The 26,263-nt window shown below is 31.7% G+C and overlaps 1 long non-coding RNA gene across 27 annotated transcripts; it reads left to right on the plus strand.

Moving 5' to 3' along the window:
• The first annotated feature begins 320 nt into the window (after nucleotides 1-320).
• LOC140920916 (uncharacterized) lies at nucleotides 321-23,706 on the plus strand. Of its 27 annotated transcripts, none has more exons than XR_012163627.1 (5): nucleotides 360-14,860; nucleotides 18,896-21,861; nucleotides 21,946-21,989; nucleotides 22,236-22,279; nucleotides 22,389-23,706. It is a non-coding gene; the product is annotated as an uncharacterized lncRNA (long non-coding RNA). The 27 variants fall into 27 exon arrangements; XR_012163631.1 differs by having other exon boundaries at nucleotides 362-14,860; nucleotides 18,896-19,018; XR_012163616.1 differs by having other exon boundaries at nucleotides 18,896-22,040; nucleotides 22,236-22,292.
• The last annotated feature ends 2,557 nt before the right edge of the window (nucleotides 23,707-26,263 follow it).

The raw sequence follows: 26,263 nt of genomic DNA on the forward strand, positions 1-26,263 counted from the left end.
TAAATTTGTAGAATTAATTTTCAGGAGAATCCAATTATAATATTAATCTATTTTTCTATTATAAAATTATATTTAGAGTGGTAAATGAAAATATATTATTTAAGTTTGATAACTTCCATGCCTAAAAAACAGTTCATTATATAAGAAAATTAAGGAGAAATCACATGATAAATATTTTTCTTCAAAATACCTTTTATTTATTTATTGTTATGTTATTTTAAATTTTTAAACTATTCATATCTAGAAATCTTTTAAAAATTTAATTAGATAATAAAATTATAGTGAGAATTACACATAAACCATTCACCATCCGCGTTATCTCAGCCGTCTATCCCGACCTTGCCTTCTTTCTATATATACTTTTCTCTCTAACCATAGAGTAAACGTGTTCTATATTGTTTGTTTTTGTTTCGTGTTTAACTCGTTTGTGATGAATTCGATTTCTTGATTCCAATTTTTTCTAGCCCTAGTTCTTGATATCCGTTGCTCCGATTTCGATTTCTTCTACTCGTTCTTGATATCCTTTGCTCCGATTGCTTGCTTCTTGATGGCTCGATTTCAGGGTTTTCTATTAAAGAGAATGCATCCAGATAGACAAATCAAGTTTCTTCAATGAGTCGTTCTTTTATTTTTATTTTTTTGCTTTGATTGCAAGACATACGAATTGCGAACCTGTTTTTCTGCAGCATGATTTGTCGAAATACTAACGTTCTTCACAGCTAAGAATGGACGCTCGAATTTTGTTTGGTTATCTCTAGTAAAAAAATATTCGTTTCAATCTTTCTTTTTAGATTCTGAGAGCATATTTTCTTTAAGTAAATTTTTTCGTTTAAATATTTCTGTTTTCATTCTTGATTTTGTTCATCTTCGGTTAGGAGAGGTAATCTGTGAACACACGGTTCCTTTTCGGTTCTATCTTCCTCTTGTTTGATCTTGATGTTTGTATTCTTATTCTCTTATCCTTTTATCATACAGGTTCTTGATTTTGTTCTTGCTGGTTTCTTTCATTGAGTTTGTTTTTCTTATTTGCATTATCTGCTACTATTTTTGAGTTCGTTGGGGGTCCTGATGCGAGTTTTCTGTTTTTAGACGTTTTGCAAGACATGGTCATCATTCATCACCCCTGGTTGAATTTACTGAATTTAATTTCTATCATTGAATTGTGTTATTTTCCTATTATGGCTTTGAATGTTTTGATCTCCATACAGATGAATTAAAACACGAACCCGTTTTCTGCAGTGAAGGGTGTTTTGAAGTAAAATAACGTTTTGTGTAGTATCAAGCCTCAGGTTTACTTTTGTACACTCTTCTTGGATTGTAAATCATTTTCATTTCATCTGTGAGTTTTTATTGCTAGTGTTCTTGATTTACTCCTTTATGATTTCCACTTGTGAAATTTTCGGCTTGGTGTTGGTGGTTTTGGAGAGACTGAGACAGTTTGGTGAGCCTATCTAATTGGCGACTTGGTTTGGAGAATTATGCTATTTGTCACCAACTATTTGTCACAGCGTAATCATTCTGATTAGCTGTTTGCTGGGACAACTTTGTTGGGAGAGGTTTCTGTTATCGTCTTTTACTCATTAGTTGTTTTTGTGGTTATTTGTGATTTACGATGATACTCCTAAAAAGATATCCTCTTTGTTACAGTGGCCCAAGGACTCATCTGTAGTAAGAAGAAGCCAAAATTGTGTCATTTCATATGGAGTACATGATCTTGCAAGTTGGATGGAAATTTGTTCCAATGATTCATAAGCTCTTGCAGGCTGTGTCGTATACTTTTAGCTGTTGCTAGCTTTTAATTCGGCCATCTTTACTAAGAATCTTCACATTTCATTATTTGTTTGATACTCAGCATATACTTTTGTCAGTTCCTTTGAGTTTTCTGTGTGGAAGTTACAGGGGAGATAGCCTATGACTGTGTAGTTTGCTGTGGAACTCGTGGCAGAAAGAGGTTCAGTTCTCAAACACCCTTAGGATAAAAACGTTACATATCTAATATCTTACTGTTTTGGGATGTTTGTCCTTTGATGGAGTGCCCTGCTGGTTTTAGATTTTTTGTGTTGCTGTTTCAGCAAGATTCTAGAGCATTGAAGCATACAAGATTCTAGACTGTACATTTTCCCTCACCGAGGATGTGGAATTAAGGATAATTTGGTTTGTCATTTTTTTGTTCTGTTGATTTGCCACTTCCTTTGTCATATTTGTTTCTATTTTCTTGTCAATTGTGATACTTAGGAGTAAGGTTAAGAATAACAGTATTATCTCTAGGTGTACATGAATTCCTTCTGGTATAGGGGCAAAGTCTAATTTTGCATTGGAGCACTGGAATCTACAATTGGTACATAAACTCCTTCTGGTATAGGGATAAAGCCTAATTTTGCATAGGAGCTCTGGAATCTACAATTGGTTGTGTCCTATATTATCACGATTGTTGTTCTTTCATTTGGTGATCTCTACTTTGACTATGTTATTGTCTGGTTTCTTAGTCTTTTGAAGACTTGTTTTCTCGATCTTTTGAGAGCTATGTGTGGATGTCACAGGGGGATGTAGACAGTGAAAGCCATGGCATAGATTATCAAGGACGTGATTTTGCTATGGAGAGAGCCAATGAATGTACCATGGGATGTGGAAGCTGTTGTAGACATTATCAAGGACATGCCTTTGGATTTAATGGGTCATTTTTCTCCTTGAATGTGTTTATTCTGGAATTCTAGAATCGGATATCGTATGATATTGTAATGTGGCGATGTTGATTTTTGTGTTTTTTACTGTAGTTGTAAGAGAGGTTCTGAAGTGCATGTACATCTTTTTCAAGGATAATTTAAGACATGCATTTATGTATTTTGCAGTGAGTTGAAGTTTAGATATCTAGAACGTTGAGCCTTGTTGGACGGATAAGAAAGGGAAAGCCCTAGATAAATCAAATTTCTTCAGAGTCATTATAATTGTTATTTCTGGATGTTGATCGCAAAACATACAAATGAATTGTGAACTTATTTTTCTGCAGTGTGGTTTGTCAATATGATAACCTTCTTCCAAGCATCGAGCCTTGAGTTTTGATTTGGTGATCTCTAGTATTATCTTTTTGTTTCAGTATTTCCTTATCGATTCTGAAAGCATTTATTTCTAATTGTTATTCCCCTTTTGATTTTGCAGGGGTGGTAATATGTAAAACACACAATTCCTTCTGGTCCTATCTTACTGGTTGATATTTTCTATTTTCCTTCTTTTCTCCTTGGTTATTAATGTCAATTGTGATACATAAGAATAATCAAGGTATGCTCTTAAAAAGGAAGACAATTGTGATTCTCAATAGAATGAATAAGACGGAGAACTGCTCTAGATATAATAATCAAATTTCTTCAGTTAGTCGTTCTTCATTTTTTAATTTCTGGCTTTGATCAGAAGAAAAAAGAATATAGTTGTGAGAATATTTTTCTGCAGCGCGATTTGTCAAACTAATAATGTTCTACATGGAGTGTGCTTTGATGTTTGATTTGGTGATCTCTAGTAAATTCTTTTTGTTTTCAATAATTCTCTATCAATCAATTCTAAAAGCGTATTTTAGTTGATTTGTTGTTTCCTTTTTTGTGTTGCAGGATAGTTAAATCTATGAACATGTTATTCCTTTTGTTTCTATCTTGCTTTTGTATGATCTTTCATGTATTGTATTTTGATTATTTTCTGTTTTCTTGATTCTGAGTTTTGATTTGGCTCTGGATTTCATCGCCGTACACGTGGAATTGAAATATGAACTTTGTTTTTGTAGTATAGTTTGTTTCGATACATTAACATTCTGTGTAGAGTACCAAGTCTCAGTTTTAATTTGGTACCCAATACTATATTATTATAAATTATGTCCATTTCATTTCTTCTCGGTCAATTCCTATCAACCAGACCAGTTTTTTCGATTTACTCTTAAATGATTTCCACTGTTTCCGTCAGATGAGTCTATTGGTGTGTGTGGTAAGAGTTGGTTGGGATAATTGAAAAGTTGAGCCTTAGGGGTTTTCTTAGTTCTTATCATTAATACTTCTTTTTTCTTACAAAAGTTTACATGATTCTGGAAAATTTGGGAGAAAAACCAAGAAAAAAGATAGAAGAGTAGCGTAATTCTGCAAACCATGTTGCATATCATCAGAACAAAGAGATAGCCTATGATTTTGTGGTTTGCTATGGAAACTGTGGCATGAAGAAGTTCAGTTCTTTACATATCTATTATCTTATTGTTTTGGGATATTTGTCCTTTTGATGGGGTGCCCTGCTGGTATTGGATTTTTTGTGTTTCTGTTTCAGCAAGATTATGTAGTATTTGAAGCATACAAGATTCTAGAACCTTTGCCCTCCCTGAGGATGTGGAATTCAGGATAACTTGGTTTGGCACTCTTTTGTACTGTCGATTTGCCATTCCTTTTGTTATCTTTTTTTAGTATATTATTGTCAATTTTGATATATAAAAATAAAAATAAGAGTAAGGACAAAAATAATAATATCATCCCTCAAGTTGTACAAGATCTTTGGTGTAGGGGTGCTGTCAAATTTTGTATAGGAGGACTAGAATCTACAATTGACTGTGTCATATTGTCAAAGTCGTTGTTCTTTGATTTGGTTGTCTCTACTTTTGACTAAATTGTTCATGTTTTTGTCTTTTGATCATCTTGTGTGGGTATCACAAGGAGGATGTAGAGTGAAAGCCATGACAGAGATTATCAAAAAGAGAGCCTATGAATGTATCATTGGATGTGAAAGCTGTTGCGGACATTTTAAGGACATGCTTTTATTAATTCTGGAATGGGTATCAAAAAGAGACGTTGGATTTAGTGGGTGATTTTTCTCCTTCAATTTATTAATTCTGGAATGGGTATCCTGATATTGTAATTTGACAATATTGATTAATGTGTTTTTTATTAAAAGTTTAAGGAGGGCTTCAATATATATGATTTTGAAATACACGTACATTTCTTTCAAAAGATAATTTGAGACATGCGTTCATCTGTTTACAGAAAGAATTGAAGCTTAGTTCAGCTATAGCCTTTTTTGATACTTAATGCATGGATTAATTACAGATTTTGATCGTAAGGCATACTAATGAATCTTTAACTTAATTTTCTGCAGCTTGGTGTATGAAAATGACAACGTTCTTCATAGCATCGAGCCTTCAGTTTTGATTTTGTGATCCTTATTACATTCTTTTCGTTTCAGTATTTCCGTATTGATTCGGAGATAATTTTTTTCTAATTGTTATTTCCCTGTTTGGTGTTGCTGGATAAGTAAAATGTGAAACGCACAATTGCTTCTGGTTCTATCTTACTGTTTGATCCTTATTATTCTCACTCTCTTCTCCTTGATTATTTTGGTTTCCTGAATGAGGTTTTATTTATGTTCTTGTTGGTTTTGAGCTTGAAGTTTGCTTTTATTACTATGGTTATTGTATTTGCTGTTATTATTGAGGTTTTAGGGCTTTGATTGTTTGCTCTTCCAATTCTTCTTTTATTTCAATTTTTTGAATTTGAATTTTTTTCTTCGTTTGATTGTTTATATAGTTTTTGGATATAATTATGCATTCGAAAATCGAGACGTTTTTCAGCTAGCTGATTCCTCGATATCTACAATGTTTTGTGATTCTCAATACTACAGTTAAGACGGCTCCAGATAGAAAATCAAGCTTCTAAAATTAGTCGTTCTTCATTTATTTTTAATTTTGCTTTGATTAGTAGAAATAAGAATATGATTGTGCGCATGTTTTTTGCATCCTGGTTTGTCAATTTAATAACGTTCTTTATGGAGTGGAGCCTTCATTTTTTATTTGGTAATCTCTAGTATATGCTTTTTGTTTTCAATAATTCTTTATCTATGCTGAAAGTGTATTTTTTTATTTGTTATTTTCTCTTTGGTGTTGCAAGCTAGGTAATCTATGAACATGTGATTCCTTTTGGTTCTATCTTCCTCTCTTTAGATCTTTCATGTTCTGTATTTTGATTATTTTCTGGTTTCTTTACTCTATTATGATTATCACTGTTTCAGGTAAGATAAGTCTATTGGTTTGTGGTAAGAGTTGATAGTTATAATTGAAAAGTTGAGCTTTAAAGGTTGTCTTACCATTAATACTACTTCCATACAAATTTCTACATTTGGGTTTTTGATTGTATTATGACAATGCAAAAGCTTACACAGTTATGAAAAAATTGGAATGACTTGGTGAGCCTGTCTTCTTTTTTCTTGGTTTTTTGTGCATCTATTTGTCACAACATATTTCCTCCGTACATGTATCATTTTGGTGTTACATGGGTTTGATGTGAAGTATTTTCCTTCTTTGTCACTCACCACCTTTCTAGTTCGCCCTTTGATGTAGAAAAATTGGAGATGTGTTACTTTCTGCTTTGTACAATAATGTCATGATGGTCGTTCATATATTTCCTAGCCTTTAATTGCGGCAACCACACTTCTCGATTCCTTTGCAAAAGATTAGCCGGTAAGATTATCAACCTCTTTCTTCTATGAGTTATTCGTTTATTATTTTTATTTCTGTGCATTGATCGCAAGACATACAAATTGAATTATGAACCTGTTTTTCTGCAGTGTGGCGAAGCATATTTTTCTTCTAGTAAATTCTATTCATTTAAATATTTCTTTATTGATTTTGTCAGCATATTTTTCTTGATTTTGGTTTCATCTTTGTTGTTGCAAGTTCAATTCCTTCTGGTTCTATCTTTCACTGGTTTGATCTTCTTATTTTGTTTTCTTATTCTTTTCTGGTTGATTATTTTTGTTTCTTGATTTGGTTCTTGCTGGTTTTGATCTGCCATTATTATTACAACTGATTTTTCTTTTATTATTTTAATGATCTGCAGCTATTATTTAGATTTTAAATTACTGTTCTTCCAATTCTTCTTACATTAATACTACTTTTTCCTACAAATGTTTGTTCTACATTTGGGTTTTTGATCTGTATTCTTACAGTGCAAAAGTTTACATGATTCTGGAAAAATTGGGAGAACATGGTGGGCCTCTCTTTATTCTGATGATATGAGACATGGTTTGCCGAATTATGCTACTCTTCTATCTTTTTTCTTGGTTTTTGTGCATTTATTTGTCACTGCAAAATTTTCTGTACCTGTAGCATCTGGTGTTTCATGACTTGATGTGAATGCACCTTTTAGTTCGCTCTCAGAAGTAGAGAAATTTGAGATGAGTGCCCTTCTGCTTTTCTGCTTTGTACAACTAATCTTCTGTGAATGAATTAACAGGGACACATGAACCATAATGTCATGCTGGCTGTTTATATATTTCATAGGCATTAATTTCAGCATCCACACTTCTCGATTCCTTTGTGAAAGCTTAGGGGGTGAGATTATCAACCCCATTCAAATTTTGGAGATAATTGACAATTTTCTAGTCATATATTTCTTACTAATGTTTGTTCTGGGTTGTTGTCCTCTGACTGGGTACAATCCAATGTTGAAATTTTGGTGTCTGTGTGCATAGTTTTTCTCCAGTTTAGCTTACAAGATTCTGGATTAACACTACCTTTCTCTTTGCGAGCAATTTTGGATAACTTGGTTAGGTATCTTTTGGGGCCAACTTGGCTGGGAAGAGTTAATATTCTTTTACTGTTTTGTTGATATTTGTGATTTGTGCTTGGTATACTCCTAAATAGATATCAGCTTCGTTACAGTGGCCGAAGGACTTGCCTGTAGTAAGAAGAAGCAAAAATTGTGTAATTTCATACAAGAAGCAAATTGGATGGAAATTTGTCCCTATGTTTCATTGTCTTTTGCAGGCTGTTTCGTATACTTTCTACTGCTGCTAGACTTCATATTTGGTATTAAGAATTTTCACATTTCATTCTTTGTTTGATACTGTACATATACTATTGTCGATTCCTTTGAGGTTTATGTGTGGAAGTTACAGTTGAGATAGTCTATGTTTGTGTTGTTTGCTATGGTACCTGTGGCACGAAGAAGTTCAGTTCACATACCCTTCAGATAAAAACGGTCATTTTTTTCTCTACATATCTAATATAATTGTTTTGGGATAGTTGTCCTTTGTTGGAGTGTTCTGCTGGTGTTGGATTTTTTATGTTACTGTTTCAGCAAGATTCTAGAATTTTGAAGCATACAAGATACTAGAGTATAACTTTTCCCTCCTCGAGGATGTGGAATTCAGGATAACTTGGTTTGGCACTTTTTTGTTCTTTCGACTTGTCATTCCTTTTGTTATATTTTTTTTCTATATTCTTGTTAATTGTAAGGACAAAAATAATAATATCATCTCTCAAGTTCTACAAGATCTGGTGTAGGGGTGAAGTCAAATTTTGTATTGGAGGACCAGAATCTACAATTGGCTGTGTCATATTGTCAAAGTTGTCGTTCTTTCGTTTGGTTGTCTCTACTTTTGACAGAATTGTTCACCTTTCTTTGTTTTTTGATCATGTTGTGTGGGTATAACTAGGAGGTAGAGTGAAAGCCATTGTAGAGATTATCAAAAAGAGAGCCTATGAATGTTCCATAGGATGTGAAAGTTGTTGGTGACATTTTAGTGACATGCTTTATGCCTTTGGATTTAAGGATTTAGTGGGTGAGTTTTCTCTATGAATTTATTAATTCTGAAATGCATATCTTGATATTGTAATGTGCAATATTGATTATTGTGTTTTTTATTACAAGTTTACAGTGGTTTCAGTATTTATGATTATGAAGTGCATGTACATTTCTTTCAAAGATAATTTGAGACATGTGTTCATCTGTTTAATAGGAAGAGTTGATGTTTGGACATTTAGAGCCTTTTTTGATACTATGCATGGATTAGAAAAAGGAAAACTGCCAGATAAATCAAACAACTTCATTGGGACATTATTTTTATTTACAGATTTTGATCTTAAGGATATGGATTGCGACATCTGTGGCGTTAGTATCAAGTTCAATCAGATATAACTTTGAATGTAATGTGGGATGTGAAGGCACTGACATACATTATCAAGGATGTGAAGCCTTTAGGATAAAACTTGTCATTGTATTGAAATGTAAATTTTGTTTAAATAAATAGTTGTGTTTATATGATGTGGTGTTGGTAATATTTTTGTTTTTATCAAGATAAGAAATGCTTTAGTATTTATGATTCTGCCAAACATTGGGTAGGATATCGACTTTAGAGTATATTTCTTAGCTTTGGGAACATCTGTGCTTTACTTTCTTATACTGCTGCCAAGAATATGAATGTTTCCAACATTGAAATCCTTTTTTTTGTTCAACACGCTTTTTATTAGATGTTTAAATTTTGTTTCGTTATAATTTATATTTATTTAATTTTGATTAAAAGAATTTTGAACCTAATTTTTTACTGTTTTGTAATGTTTAACAAAGTTCTTCAAGGCATGACTTAAATGTAAAAATTTGACTATTTTGTATTCGTTGTAGTATTCTAAGGTTTGAACTCATTCACTTAGAAAAGAAACTTAGAGCATGACTAAGGAAGCAACAAATTGATGTTAGGTTCCATTTATTTATATGTACTTATTTTTTATGATGAAACATAAAAAGCATATGATGTGTATATAATTAAATTTTTTAAAGAGTTAATTAAGTTACTTTTATGAGGTTTTAATTGCTATGTCTGTTTTTAGAAGTCTCTTTAATTATGAGTGACAACTTTAACCAAATTATGTTTGTAGGTTGTTGATCAATAATTAATATATATTTAGAGAAATTGGAGATGAGTTCTGCTTTGTACAATAATGTTATGATGACCGCTCATATATTTCTTAGGCGTTAATTGCGGGAACCACAATTTTCGATTCTTTTGCAAAAGATTAGCTAGTAAGATTATCAACCTCTTTCTTCAATGAGTTATTCATTTATTATTTTTATTTATGTCCTTTGATTGCAGGACATACAAATTAAATTATGAACCTGTTTTTCTGCAGTATGCGAAGCATATTTTTCTTCTAATAAATTCTATTCATTTAAATATTTATTTATTTATTTACTTTGTCAGCATATTTTTCTTGATCTTCTGGTTATATCTTTCGCTGGTTTGATCTTCTTGTTTTGTATTTTTCTCGTTGTTGATTTTGGTTTCTTGATTTTGGGGCTTGATTTGGTTCTTGCTGGTTTGGATCTGCGGCTATTATTTAGATTTTAACGGTTTTTTCTTTTATTATTTTAATGATCTGCAACTATTATTTATATTTTTAATTCACTGTTCTTCCTATTCCTCTTTTGTGTCAGTTATTTGAATAATTTTCTTCGATTGATCAAGTTTAGTGTTAATATGTTGCAGTAGCCTCGACGTCTTATGTTTGTAAGGTGTTGTAGAGATGTTTTGCGAAACTAGATACATGATTATCTGTTTTTAACTTGTGGTTAAATATAGTCAATTTTATTTCTTCATTGAAATTTATTATTATTGTGGTTTTAATTTCTGACTTGATTGCTACACATTGATTTGAAATATGGACATGTTTTCTACAGGGTAGTGTATCAAGCCACAAGTTTGTTTTGGTACACTCTTCTGGGATTGTGAATTATTTTCTTTCATTTCTTTTCTGGAGTTGGACTTTCTAATGTTGTTGATTATGTTACAGGTGAGATATGTCTGTTGATGTGGAGTGAGGGTTACAAATGAAACGTTTTGGCTTTGGGTTTGTTTACCCATCAATGCTCATTTTTTTTAACCAGAATACGACTTTTTTTTATTTTATTTTTAAAATTTTGGTTTTCAAACCTTTAACCTGGCAGTGCGGAAGTTCATACTATTATGGACAGATTGAGAAAGATTTGTGAGCCTTTCCTATTAATTGCTGCTCGGCTACATGGTTTGGAGAACTATGTTACTTTTCTTTGTTTATCTTGGGGTTTTTCACAAATAGTCAATGTAATTTTACTGTACATATTTCAAAAATATTTTTCACAAATACTTCAATTGTACATAAAAATAGTCATTTTTGTACTTACATATCTAATATCCTATTGTTTTGGGATATTTGTTCTTTGATGGAGTTCTATGGAATTTCGGATTTTTTGTGTTGCTGTTTCAGCAAGATTCTAGAGTATTCAAGCATACAAGATTCTAGAGTTTACCTTTTCACTCATCAAAGATGTGGAAGTAATAATAACTTGGTTTGTATTTTTTTGTTATGATGATTTTCCACTTCCTTTGTTATATGATTTTTCTATATTCTTGTCAATTGTGATACTTAAGAGTAAGGTTAAGAATAACATTATTATCTCTAGTTGTCCATAACTCCTTTTGGTATAGGGTAAAGTCTAATTTTGCATTGGAACACTGGAATCTACAATTGGTACATGAACTCCTTTTGGTGGGGTAAAGCCTTATTTTGCAAAGGAGCTCTGGAATCTACAATTGGTTGTGTCCTCACAGTTGTCGTTCTTTTATTTGGCGATCTCTACTTTGACTATGTAATTTTCATGCTTCTTTTTCTTTGGAAGACTTGTTTTCTCTATTTTTTGAGAGCTCTGTGTGGGTGTTACAGGGTGATATAGACGGTGAAAGCCATGGCAGAATTATCAACGACATGATTTTGCTATGGAGAGAGCCTATGAATGTACCATGGGATGTGGATGCTGTTGTGGACATTATCAAGGACATGCCTCTGGATTTAATCGGTCATTTTCTCCTTTAATGTGTTTATTCTGGAATTCTAGAATGGAGTGTCATATGATATTGTAATGTGTCAATGCTGATTTTTGTGTTTTTTAAGTGAGAGATCTAAGAGAGGTTGTGAAGTGCATGTACATCTATTTCAGAGATAATTTAATACATGCGTTTATCTGTTTTGTAGCGAGTTGAAGTTTAGATATCTAGAACGTTGAGACTTGTTGAATGGATAAGAAAGGGAAAGCTCTAGATAAATCAAATTTCTTCATTGAGTCATTATTATTGTTACTTACGGACTTTGATCGCAGAACATACAAATGAATTGTTACCTTATTTTTCTGCGGTGTGGTTTGTCAAAACAATAACATTCTTCGAACCGTCGAGCCATTAGTTTTGATTGGGTGATCTCTAGAATTATCTTTTTGTTTCAGTATTTCCTTATCGATGCTGAGAGCATTAATTTGTAATTGTTATTTACCTTTTGATTTTGCAAGGGAGGTAATATGTGAAACACACAATTCGTTTTGGTTCTATCTTCTTCTTGTTTGATGTTTTGTATTTTGATTATTTTCTGGTTTCTTTACTCTATTATGAGTATCACTGTTTCAGGTAAGATAAGTCTGTTGGTGTGCGGTAAGAGTTAGTGGTTATGATTGAAAAGTTGAGCTTTAGATGTTGTCTTACCATTAATCTTACTTTTTTCATACAAATGTTTGTTCTACGTTTGGGTTTTCGACTTGTATTCTGACAGTGCAGAAGTTTACAAAGTACCGGAAAATTTGGGACGACTTGGTGAGCCTGTCTTCTTTTTTCTTGATTTTTTATGCATCTATTTGTCACAACATATTTCTTCTGTACATGTATCAATTTGGTGTTACATGGGTTTGATGTGAATTATCATTTTCCTTCTTTCAAAATCACACTACACCATTTTAGTTCGCCCTCAGATGTAGAGAAATTGTAGTTGAGTTCCTTTCTGCTTTCTCGGCAACATGGTTTGGAGAATTATGCTACTCTTCTTTGTTTTTCTCGGAGTTTTTCACAAATAGTCAATGTAATTTTACTGAACATATTTCAAAAACATTTTTCACAAATATTTCAATTGTACATAAAAACGGTCATTTTTGTACTTACATATCTATTATCCTATTGTTTTGGGATATTTGTTCTTTGATGGAGTGCCATGGGATTTCGGATTTTTTGTGTTGTTGTTTCAGCAAGATTGTAGATTATTCAAGCATACAAGATTCTAGAGTGTAACCTTTTCACTCATCGAGGATGTGGAAGTAAGAATAACTTGGTTTGGTATTTTTTTGTTCTGATTATTTGCCACTTCCTTTGTTATATGTTTTTTTTTCTATATTCTTGTCAATTATGATACTTAAGAGTAAGGTTAAGAATAACATTATTATCTCTAGTTGTACAGAACTCCTTTTGGTATAGGGTAAAGTCTAATTTTGCATTGGAACACTGGAATCTACAATTGGTACATGAACTCTTGTTGGTGGGGTAAAGCCATATTTTGCATAGGAGCTCTGTAATCTACAATTGGTTGTGTCCTCACAGTTGTCGTTCTTTCACTTGGCGATCTCTACTTTGACTATGTAATTTTCATGTTTCTTTTTCTTTTGAAGACTTGTTTTCTCTATTTTTTGAGAGCTCTGTGTGGTAGTCACAGGGTGATATAGACAGTGAAAGCCGTGGCAGAATTATCAAGGACGTGATTTTGCTATGGAGAGAGCCTATGAATGTACCATGGGATGTGTAAGCTGTTGTGGACATTATCAAGGACATGCCTCTGGATTTAATAGGTCATTTTCTCCTTTAATGCGTTTATTCTGGAATTCTAGAATGGGGTGTCATATGATATTGTAATGTGTCAATGCTGATTTTTGTGTTTTTAAGTGAGAGATCTAAGAGAGGTTCTAAAGTGCATGTACATCTATTTCAAGGATAATTTAATACATGCGTTTATTTGTTTTGTAGCGAGTTGAAGTTTAGATATCTAGAACATTGAGATAATTTAATACATGCGTTTATTTGTTTTGTAGCGAGTTGAAGTTTAAATATTTCTTTATTTATTTTGTCAGCGTATTTTTCTTGATTTTGGTTTAATCTTTGTTGTTGCAGGTTCAATTCCTTCTGGTTATATCTTTCGTTGGTTTGATCTTCTTGTTTTGTATTATTATTCTTTTCGGATTGTTGATTTTGGTTTCTTGATTTTGGGGCTTGATTTGGTTCTTGCTGGTTTGGATCTGCGGCTATTATTTAGATTTTAACGATTTTTTCTTTTATTATTTTAATCATCTGCAGCTATTATTTAGAATTTTAATAAACTGTTCTTCCCGTTCCTCTGTTTTGTCATTTATTGGAATAATTTTCTTCGGTTGATCATGTTTAGTGTTAATATGTTGCAGTAGGCTCGACTTCTGATGTTTGTAAGGTGTTGTAGAGATGTTTTGCGAAACTAGATACATGATTATCAGTTTTTAACTCGTGGTTAAATATAGTTAATTTTATTTCTTCATTGAAATCTATTATTATTGTGATTTTAATTTCTGGCTTGATTGCCACACATTGAATTGAAATATGGACCTGTTTTCTGCAATGTGTAGTGTATCAAGCTACAGATTTGTTTTGGTACACTCTTCTGGGATTGTGAATTAATTTCTTTTCATTTCTTTTTGGGAGTTAGACTCTCTAATTTTGTTGATTATGTTATAGGTGAGATATGTCTGTTGATGTGGAGTGAGGGTTACAATTGAAAGGTTTTGGCTTAGGGTTTGTTTACCCATCAATGATCATTTTTCTTAACTAGAATACGACTTTTTTTATTTTATTTTTTAAATTTTGGTTTTCTAGCCTGTAATCTAGCAGTGCGGAAGTTCATACTATTATGGAGAGATTGAGAAAGATTTGTGAGCCTTTCCTATTAACTGCTGCTCAGCAACATGGTTTGGAGAATTATGTTACTCTTCTTTGTTTTTCTTGGGTTTTTTCACAAATAGTCAACGTAACTTTACTGTACATATTTCAAAAATATTTTTCACAAATATTTCAATTGTACATAAAAACTGTCATTTTTGTACTTACATATCTAATATTCTATTGTTTTGGGATATTTGTTCTTTGATGGAGTGCCATGGGGTTTCTGATTTTTTGTGTTGCTGTTTCAGCAAGATTCTAGAGTATTCAAGCATACCAACTTCTAGAGTGTACCTTTTCACTCATCGAGGATTTGGAAGTAAGAATAACTTGGTTTGGTATTTTTTTCTTCTGATGATTTGCCACTTCCTTTGTTACATGTTTTTTCTATATTCTTGTCAATTGTGATACTTAAGAGTAAGGTTAAGAATAACATTATTATCTCTAGTTGTACAAAACTCCTTTTGGTATAGGGTAAAGTCTAATTTTGCATTGGAACACTAGAATCTACAATTGGTACATGAACTCCTTTTGGTGAGGTAAAGCCTTATTTTGCATAGGAGCCCTGAGTTTTGATTGGGTGATCTTATTGATCGCAGGACATACAAAGAATTGTGATCTTATTTTTCTACAGTGTGGTTTGTCAAAACGATAACACTCTTCGAAGCGTTGAGCCCTGAGTTTTGATTGGGTGATCTCTAGAATTATCTTTTGGTTTCAGTATTTCCTTATCGATGCTGAGAGCATTAATTTTTAATTGTTATTTACCTTTTGATATTGCAGGGGAGGTAATATGTGAAACACACAATTTTGATTATTTTCTGGTATCTTTTCTCTATTATTATTTTCACTATTTCAAGTAAGATAAGTCTGTTGGTGTGCGGTACGAATAAGGGTTATAATTAAAAAGTTGAGCTTTAGATGTTGTCTTACCATTAATGCTACTTTTTTTATACAAATGTGTGTTCTACATTTGGATTTTCGATCTATATTCTGATAGTGCAGAAGTTAACAAAGTACCGGAAAATTTGGGACGACTTGGTGAGCATGTCTTCTTTTTTCTTGATTTTTTGTGCATCTATTTGTCACAACATAATTCTTCTGTACATGAATCATTTTGGTGTTACATGGATTTGATGTGAAGTATCATTTTGCTTCTTTCTCAATCACACTACACCTTTTTAGTTCGCCCTCAGATTTAGACAAATTATAGATGAGTACCTTTCTGCTTTGTACCATAATGTCATGATGACCGTTCATATATTTCCGAGGCGTTAATTGCGGCAACCACATTTCTTGATTCCTTTGCGAAAGATTAGCCAGTAAGATTATCAACCACTTTCTTCAATGAGTTATTCGTTTGTTATTTTTATTTATGTGCTTTGATTGCAGGACATACAAATTGAATTATGAACATGTTTTTCTGCAGTGTGCGAAGCATATTTTTCTTCTAATAAATTCTATTCATTTAAATATTTCTTTATTTATTTTGTCAGCGTATTTTTCTTGATTTTGGTTTAATCTTTGTTGTTGCAGGTTCAATTCCTTCTGGTTATATCTTTCGTTGGTTTGATCTTCTTGTTTTGTATTATTATTCTTTTCGGATTGTTGATTTTGGTTTCTTGATTTTGGGGCTTGATTTGGTTCTTGCTGGTTTGGATCTGCGGCTATTATTTAGATTTTAACGATTTTTTCTTTTATTATTTTAATCATCTGCAGCTATTATTTAGAATTTTAATAAACTGTTCTTCCCGTTCCTCTGTTTTGTCATTTATTGGAATAATTTTCTTCGGTTGATCATGTTTAGTGTTAATATGTTGCAGTAGGCTCGACTTCTGATGTTTGTAAGGTGTTGTAGAGATGTTTTGCGAAACTAGATACATGATTATCAGTTTTTAACTCGTGGTTAAATATAGTCAATTTTATTTCTTTATTGAAATTTATTATTCTTGTGAATTTAATTTCTGGCTTGATTGCCACACATTGAATTGAAATATGGACCTGTTTTCTGCATTGTGATCTTATTTTTCTACAGTGTGGTTTGTCAAAACGATAACACTCTTCGAAGCGTTGAGCCCTGAGTTTTGATTGGGTGATCTTATTGATCGCAGGACATACAAAGAATTGTGATCTTATTTTTCTACAGTGTGGTTTGTCAAAACGATAACACTCTTCGAAGCGTTGAGCCCTGAGTTTTGATTGGGTGATCTTATTGATCGCAGGACATACAAAGAATTGTGATCTTATTTTTCTACAGTGTGGTTTGTCAAAACGATAACACTCTTCGAAGCGTTGAGCCCTGAGTTTTGATTGGGTGATCTTATTGATCGCAGGACATACAAAGAATTGTGATCTTATTTTTCTACAGTGTGGTTTGTCAAAACGATAACACTCTTCGAAGCGTTGAGCCCTGAGTTTTGATTGGGTGATCTTATTGATCGCAGGACATACAAAGAATTGTGATCTTATTTTTCTACAGTGTGGTTTGTCAAAACGATAACACTCTTCGAAGCGTTGAGCCCTGAGTTTTGATTGGGTGATCTTATTGATCGCAGGACATACAAAGAATTGTGATCTTATTTTTCTACAGTGTGGTTTGTCAAAACGATAACACTCTTCGAAGCGTTGAGCCCTGAGTTTTGATTGGGTGATCTTATTGATCGCAGGACATACAAAGAATTGTGATCTTATTTTTCTACAGTGTGGTTTGTCAAAACGATAACACTCTTCGAAGCGTTGAGCCCTGAGTTTTGATTGGGTGATCTTATTGATCGCAGGACATACAAAGAATTGTGATCTTATTTTTCTACAGTGTGGTTTGTCAAAACGATAACACTCTTCGAAGCGTTGAGCCCTGAGTTTTGATTGGGTGATCTTATTGATCGCAGGACATACAAAGAATTGTGATCTTATTTTTCTACAGTGTGGTTTGTCAAAACGATAACACTCTTCGAAGCGTTGAGCCCTGAGTTTTGATTGGGTGATCTTATTGATCGCAGGACATACAAAGAATTGTGATCTTATTTTTCTACAGTGTGGTTTGTCAAAACGATAACACTCTTCGAAGCGTTGAGCCCTGAGTTTTGATTGGGTGATCTCTAGAATTATCTTTTGGTTTCAGTATTTCCTTATCGATGCTGAGAGCATTAATTTTTAATTGTTATTTACCTTTTGATATTGCAGGGGAGGTAATATGTGAAACACACAATTCCTTTTAGTTCTATCTTCTTCTTGTTTGATGTTTCATGTTTTGTATTTTGATTATTTTCTGGTTTCTTTACTCTATTATTATTTTCACTATTTCAAGTAAGATAAGTCTGTTGGTGTGCGGTACGAATAAGGGTTATAATTAAAAAGTTGAGCTTTAGATGTTGTCTTACCATTAATGCTACTTTTTTTATACAAATGTGTGTTCTACATTTGGGTTTTCGATCTATATTCTGATAGTGCAGAAGTTAACAAAGTACCGGAAAATTTGGGACGACTTGGTGAGCATGTCTTCTTTTTTCTTGATTTTTTGTGCATCTATTTGTCACAACATAATTCTTCTGTACATGAATCATTTTGGTGTTACATGGATTTGATGTGAAGTATCATTTTGCTTCTTTCTCAATCACACTACACCTTTTTAGTTCGCCCTCAGATTTAGACAAATTATAGATGAGTACCTTTCTGCTTTGTACCATAATGTCATGATGATCGTCCATATATTTCCTTGGCGTTAATTGCGGCATCCACACTTCTTGATTCCTTTGCGAAAGATTAGCCAGTAAGATTATCAACCACTTTCTTCAATGAGTTATTCGTTTGTTATTTTTATTTATGTGCTTTGAACGCAAGACATTCAAATTGAATTATGAACCTATTTTTCTGCAGTGTGCGAAGCATATTTTCATCTAGTAAATTCTATTCATTTAAATATTTCTTTGTTGATTTTGTCAGCATATTTTTCTTGATTTTGGTTTAATCTTTGTTGTTGCAGGTTCAATTCCTTCTGGTTATATCTTTTCTTGGTGTTGATTTTGGTTTCTTGATTTGGTTCTTGCTGGTTTCGATCTGCGGCTATTATTTAGATTTTTAATGGTTTTTTCATTTATTTTAATGATCTGCAGCTATTATTTAGATTTTAACTCACTGCTCTTCCCATTCCTCTTTTGCGTCAGTTATTTGAATAATTTTCTTCGGTTGATCATGTTTCGTGTTAATTTGTTGCAGTAGGCTGGCCTTTTGATGTTTGTAAGGCGTTGTAGAGATGTTTTGGGAATGATATATCTTCTTCTTGTTTGATGTTTCATGTTTTGTATTTTTATTATTTTCAGGATTTTTTACTCTATTATGATTTTCACTGTTTCAGGTAAGAGAAGTCTATTTTGTCATTTCATACAAGAAGCAGATTGGATGGAAATATGTCCCTGTGTTTCATCGTCTTTTGCAGGCTGTTTCGTATACTTTCTACTGCTGCTAGACTTCATTTTTGGTATTAAGAATCTTCACATTTCTTTCTTTGTTTGATAATGTACATATACTTTTTTCGATTCCTTTGAGGATTATGTGTGGAAGTTATAGTTGAGATAGTCTATGATTGTGTGGTTTGCTATTGTACCTGTGGCACGAAGAAGTTAAGTTCACATACCCTTCAGATAAAAACGGTCATTTTTTTCTCTACATATCTAATATAATTGTTTTGGGATAGTTGTCCTTTGATGGAGTGTCCTGCTGGTGTTGGACTTTTTATGTTTCTGTTTCAACAAGATTCTAGAGTTTTGAAGCATACAAGATACTAGAGTATAACTTTTCCCTCCTCGAAGATGTGGAATTTAGAAAAACTTGGTTTGGCACTTTTTTGTTCTTTCGACTTGTCATTCCTTTTGTTATATATTTTTTTTTCTATATTCTTGTTAATTGTAAGGACAAAAATTATAATATCATCTCTCAAGTTCTACAAGAACTAGTGTAGGGGTGAAGTCAAATTTTGTATTTGAGGACTAAAATCTACAATTGGCTGTGTCATATTGTCAAAGTTGTCGTTCTTTCATTTGGTTGTCTCTACTTTTGACAGAATTGTTCACCTTTCTTTATTTTTTGATAATCTTGTGTGGGTATCATTAGGAGGTAGAGTGAAAGCCATTGTAGAGATTATCAAAAAAAGAGCCTATGAATGTTCCATAGGATGTGAAAGCTGTTGCTGACATTTTAGTGACATGCTTTATGCAATGCCTTTGGATTTAAGGATTTTGTGGGTGAGTTTTCTCTTTGAATTTATTAATTCTGTAATGAATATCATGATATTGTAATGTGCAATATTGAATATTGTGTTTTTTTATTAAAAGTTTACAGTGGTGTCAGTATTTATGATTCTGAAGTGCATGTACATTTCTTTCAAAGATAATTTGAGACATGTGTTTATCTGTTTAATAGGAAGAATTGATCCTTGGACATTTAGAGCCTTTTTTGATACTATGCAATGATTAGAAATAGAAAAACCGCCAGATAAATCAAACAACTTCGTTGGGACATTATTTTTATTTACAGATTTTGATCTTAAGGATATGGATTGCGACATCTGTGGCGTTAGTATCAAGTTCAAACCGATATAACTTTGAATGTAATGTAGGATGTGAAGGCATTTGCAGACATTATCAAGGATGTGAAGCCTTTAGGATAAAACTTGTCATTGTATTGAAATGTAATTTTTGTTTAATTAAATAGTTGTGTTTATATGATGTGGTGTTGTTAATATTTTTGTGTTTATCAATATAAGAAATGCTTTAGTATTTATGATTCTGGCAAACATTGGGTAGGATATCGATTTTAGAGTATATTTCTTAGCTTTGGGAACATCTGTGCTTTACTTTCTTTTACTGCTACCAAGAATATGAATTTTCCAACATTAAAATCCTTTTTGTTTTTCATCATGCTTTTTATTAGAAGTTTAAATTTTGTTTCATTATAATTTATATTTATTTAATTTTGATTAAAAGAATTTTGAACCCAATCTTTTACTTTTTTGTAGTGTTTAACAAAGTTCTTAAGGCATGACTTGAATGTAAAAATTTGAATATTTTCTTAGTTTGTAATTTTCAAACAATATGTATAACTATAAGTAGTTTTTAGCATTTATAAATTGTATTCGTTGTAGTATTCTAAGGTTTGAACTCATTCACTTAGAAAAGAAACTTAGATCATGACTAAGGAAGCAACAAATTGAGGTTAGGTTCAATTTATTTATATGTACTTATTTTTTATGATGAAACATAAAAAGCGTATCCAAAGTAAGTTACAATATACAATACATAAAGTATTTTTTCTTTGATAAATGGATGTCTATATAATTAAATTTTTTAAAGAGTTAATTATGTTTCTTTTATGATATTTTAATTGCTATTCTCTTTTTAGAAGTCTCTTTAATTACAGGTGACAACTTTAGCCAAATTATGTTTGTAGATTGTTGATCAATAATAAATATATATTTAGAGAAATTGGAGATGCGTTCTTTTCTGCCTTATACAATAATGTCATGATGACCGTTCATATATTTCCTAGGCGTTAATTGCGACAACCACATTTCTCGATTCTTTTGCAAAAGATTAGCCAGTAAGATTATCAACCTCTTTCTTCAATGAGTTATTCATTTATTATTTTCATTTATGTGCTTTGATTGTAGGACATACAAATTGAATTATGAACCAGTTTTTCTGTCGTGTGCGAAGCATATTTTTCTTCTAATAAATTCTCTTCATTTAAATATTTCTTTATTTATTTTGTCAGCATATTTTTCTTGATTTTGGTTTAATCTTTGTTGTTGCAGGTTCAATTGCTTCTGGTTATATCTTTCGCTGGTTTGATCTTCTTGTTTTCTATTCTTATTCTTTTCTGGTTGTTGATTTTGGTTTCTTGATTTTGGGGCTTGATTAGGTTCTTACTGGTTTCGATCTGTGGTTATTATTTAGATTTTAACGATTTTTTCTTCTATTGTTTTAATATTCTACAACTATTTTAATTCACTATTCTTCACATTCCTCTTTTGTATCAGTTATTTGGATAATTTTCTTTAGTTAATTTTCTTCAGTTGATCATGTTTAGTGCTAATATGTTGTAGTAGGCTCGACTTCTGATGTTTGTAAGGTGTTGTAGAGATGTTTTGCGAAATTAGATACATGATTATCAGTTTTTAACTCGTGGTTAAATATAGTCAATTTTATTTCTTTATTGAAATTTATTATTCTTGTGAATTTAATTTCTGGCTTGATTGCCACACATTGAATTGAAATATGGACCTGTTTTCTGCAGTTTAGTGTATCAAGCCACATGTATGTTTTGGTACACTCTTCTGGGATTGTGAATTATTTTCATTTCATTTCTTTTCTGGGGTTAGACTGTTTAATTTTGTTTATTATATTACAGGTGAGATATGTCTGTGGATGTGGAGTGAGGGTTACAACTGAAAGGTTTTGGCTTAGAGTTTGTTTACCCATCAATGCTCATTTTTCTTAACCTGAGTACGACTTATTATTCTTGTGAATTTAATTTCTGGCTTGATTGCCACACATTGAATTGAAACATGGACCTGTTTTCTATAGTGTAGTGTATCAAGCCACATGTTTGTTTTGGTACACTCTTTTGGGATTGTGAATTATTTTCATTTCATTTCTTTTCTGGGGTTAGACTGTTTAATTTTGTTTATTATATTACAGGTGAGATATGTCTGTGGATGTGGAATGAGGGTTACAACTGAAAGGTTTTGGCTTAGGGTTTGTTTACCCATCAATGCTCATTTTTCTTAACCTGAATACAACTTTTTTTATTTTATTTTTTAAATTTTGGTTTTCAAACCTGTAATCTGGCAGTGCGGAAGTTCATACTATTATGGAGAGATTGAGAAAGATTTGTGTGCCTTTCCTATTAATTGATGCTCGGCAACATGGTTTGGAGAATTATGTTACTCTTCTTTGTTTTTCTTGGGTTTTTTGACAAATAGTCAATGTAATTTTACCGTTTCAAAAATATTTTTTACAAATATTTCAATTGTACATAAATACGGTCATTTTTGTATTTACATATCTAATATCTTATTGTTTTGGGATATTTGTTCTTTGATGGAGGGCCATGATGTTTCGGATTTTTTGTGTTGCTGTTTCAACAAGATTCTAGAGTATTGAAGCATACAAGATTTTAGAGTGTACCTTTTCACTCATCGAGGATGTGGAAGTAAGAATAACTTGGTTTGTATTTTTTTGTTCCGATGATTTACCACTTCCTTTGTTGTATGTTTTTCTATGTTCTTGTCAATTGTGATACTTAAGAGTAAGGTTAAGAATAATATTATTATCTCTAGTTGTACAGAACTCCTTTTGGTATAGGGTAACGTCTAATTTTGCATAGGAGCTTTGGAATCTACAATTGGTTGTGTCCTCACAGTTAACGTTCTTTAATTACGGGTGACAACTTAAGCCAAATTATGTTTGTAGATTGTTGATCAGTAATTAATATATATCTCGAGAAATTGGAGATGAGTTCCATTCTCCTTTGTACAATAATGTCATGATGACTTCTCATATATTTTCTAGACGTTAATTACGGCAAACGCATTTGTCGATTCCATTGCAAAAGATTAGCCTGTAAGACTATCAACTTCTTTCTTCAATGAGTTATTTGTTTATTATTTTTATTTATGTGCGTTGATTGTATGACATACAAATTGAATTATGAACCTGTTTTTCTGCAGTGTGGCGAAGCATATTTTTCTTCTAGTAAATTCTATTCATTTAAATATTTCTTCATTGATTTTGTCAGTGTGTTTTTCTTTATTTTGGTTTAATCTTTGTTGTTGCAGGTTCAATTCCTTCTGGTTATATCTTTCTCTGGTTTGATCTTCTTGTTTTGTATTCTTATTCTTTTCTGGTTGTTGATTTTGGGGCTTGATTTGGTTTTTGCTGGTTTCGATCTGCAGCTATTATTTAGATTTTAACAGTTTTTTCTTTTATTATTTTAATAATCTGCAGCTATTAATTAGATTTTAATTCATTGTTCTTCCTATTCCTCTTTTGCGTCAATTATTTGAATAATTTTCTTCGGTTGATCATGTTTAGTGTTTTTTGTAATTTGTATCTTTATTTGTAAAACTAAAACTCAGAATTTCTTAATGAATTTATTGGGATTCCTTTGCGTTTGGTTTTACTTGATAAATTTTCTTATTTTTCTTATTTTTCTTATTTTTCTATCTTTTTGTCTTGAAAGGGGGAGAAGCCTTGAGAACAATTTTTTTTCTAGAGAAATTTTTTGGTTTCTTTCAAAACTGTTTTTATCTTTTTAATCTTTATAAAATAACGGTTACACACTTAAGAATAAGGGGTTATATAGTAAATAATACTAATATCATTATTGTGTTAATACTTTTACTCAGGTTTGCATGCTAAAAAATTGTTCACAAATATAAGTGTTTCTTGTCATATTAAATGGGGGAGATTGTTAGAACCAAATTGGTTTGGAGAAAAATAACTTTTAGATTTTGTTTTGAATATGTGTGAGAACAATTTATGTTTTAATGTATTTTCTTGAGATGTGCAGATGCGCAGATGTTCTAACACATGCTCTAATAGTGATTGTTTGAGTATACGATGCTTTATCACTCTATGTAATCAAGTCAAAACTTTGATCAACGCAAATCAATGTGTCTCTAATTAGCGTGCCTTAATACTTTCTCTAATATGTTTGTTTTTGTTAAACGCAAATAATGAACTATTTGATCCTCTGTCTAAACTATTAAAAAAGTCAACACTTCAACATTCATTGTCTCTCAACTGACCAAAGTCAAATCATCTGTTATTCTCTGATGGAAGTTATCTTCTACTTAGAGAGTTTACATTGCAATATTCTCTTGTAAGAGTTACCTAAAAACACTTCAACTCCTTATATTTATTGTCTAGTTGATTAGTGGTTGCAACCTCAAAAAGCTTGACTATACAAAGTTAGAAGTTTGATAAAATTAAAACATCAATTTGATTTAGTGCTTGTGAAAATCAGTTTGATTTAGTGGATTGAGTTCTTTAGAGTGAAAGGACTTGACATAGCTATCTCATTGTTGGTGAACTAAAATTAATTGGCTTTGTCAAACATCACTAGTGTCGTCATATATCAAATACTAAAACTTTTGTACAAGTGATTAACAAGTTTTCCACCACCTTAAAACTCTACACTAGCTATTTTATGATATCAAATGTTAATACATTATATAAACTCATATTTTCGTCTCCAACAACACTAAATCCATCAAATAAAGAACTCACACTTTAAGATTGGATCCCTAAATCACCAAGACAATATCTTCTTCTTCTTTCTTTTATTCTACAAATCAAATCTCTAAACCTGTAAATAACCAAGACAATATCTTCTTCTTCTTTTTATCTTTCTCCAAATCAAACCCGTAACATAAATCTTAAAATGTGAGTTCTTTATTTGATGAATTTTATGTTGTTGGATATAAAAATATGAGTTCATTGAATTTGATGAAAATAAAGATTTTGTTGTACATAATTACTAATTTTCTAAGTTTCTTTTGAAGATGATAAATTTTATGGGTTTATGTGTTGTAGAGATGAAGATCATCATTTTTTTTAGTTAGCAAGGTTAAAGTGCATAAAATCATAACCTTGGGAATCTAGCAAACGTGATTGGTGTTCGGTATGTGCAGGTATTGAAAACTACAAGTACCAATTTCTATGTTTTAAAAAAAATTGTATCATAAATATGATGGATCTGTGACTTGCGATAATAGATCTAAAGGAAACAAAATCAAATTTGGAACACTTTATATTTTTACTCAAAAAAATGAATTTATGTTAGAAATTTTGATCGTAAAGTTTTTGTATTTTTTATGGTTGAAAAGGTTCTAAAAATATGTATTTAACACTAAGGATAAAATAAAATTTTGAAGAAGAGGTGACTGGTTTACTTCATAAGTCAATCAAGTCTAAGTTTGATGTTATAATTTGGGAGATGTCGCTTATTTATAGCCACACAAATCTTACTACCTTTGTTAAAAATATATTGATTAGTAAAATATCTAACTTACTTTATGTCTTCTCACTCACTTTTGAATCTACTTTAGTAAAAATTACATTTGTCACAACTCAATTGACAGATGAATTTATCAGTAATATGTGACATCTTAAAATTTTTGTCAATAATAAATTTTCCGTAATTTAATTAAATTATTATCCGATAAATAGTTTTAATTAGATCTCCAAGTATATATATATATATACAGTGACTCTAACAAAATATATTTTTGGTACTTAATTTTATAAAATAAAAGTTCAGCTAATAACCTAAACAATTTAAAACAAAATACAACAAAATTGCATAAATTAGAGTTTAAAAAATTCAGAGTCTTACTTAAGCTAACTAGCCCGTACCCAAGCCAATTCTACCACTGAACCAAATGTTGACATTCCCTATGACCTTGCATTCTTCACCCATTCTCACTTTCTAGTTTCCCAAACTTGAATGAATTTTTTTATGCATTTACTAGGGTTAACATAATTAGGATCCACATTTCCTCCTCTGAGATAGCATCCCAAGTAGTCCACAACTTAGTCTCTGAATCATTTTTAGAAGCTAACTTGCCCATACCCAAGTCAATCCTATTGCTTAACCAAATGTTGACCTTCCTTGTGACCTTGCACCTTTCACCCCTTATTTACTTTCTAGTTTCCCATACTTG

This window comes from Cicer arietinum, chromosome 6 (genome assembly GCF_000331145.2).
Source record: "Cicer arietinum cultivar CDC Frontier isolate Library 1 chromosome 6, Cicar.CDCFrontier_v2.0, whole genome shotgun sequence".
NCBI classification, from domain to species: domain Eukaryota; kingdom Viridiplantae; phylum Streptophyta; class Magnoliopsida; order Fabales; family Fabaceae; genus Cicer; species Cicer arietinum.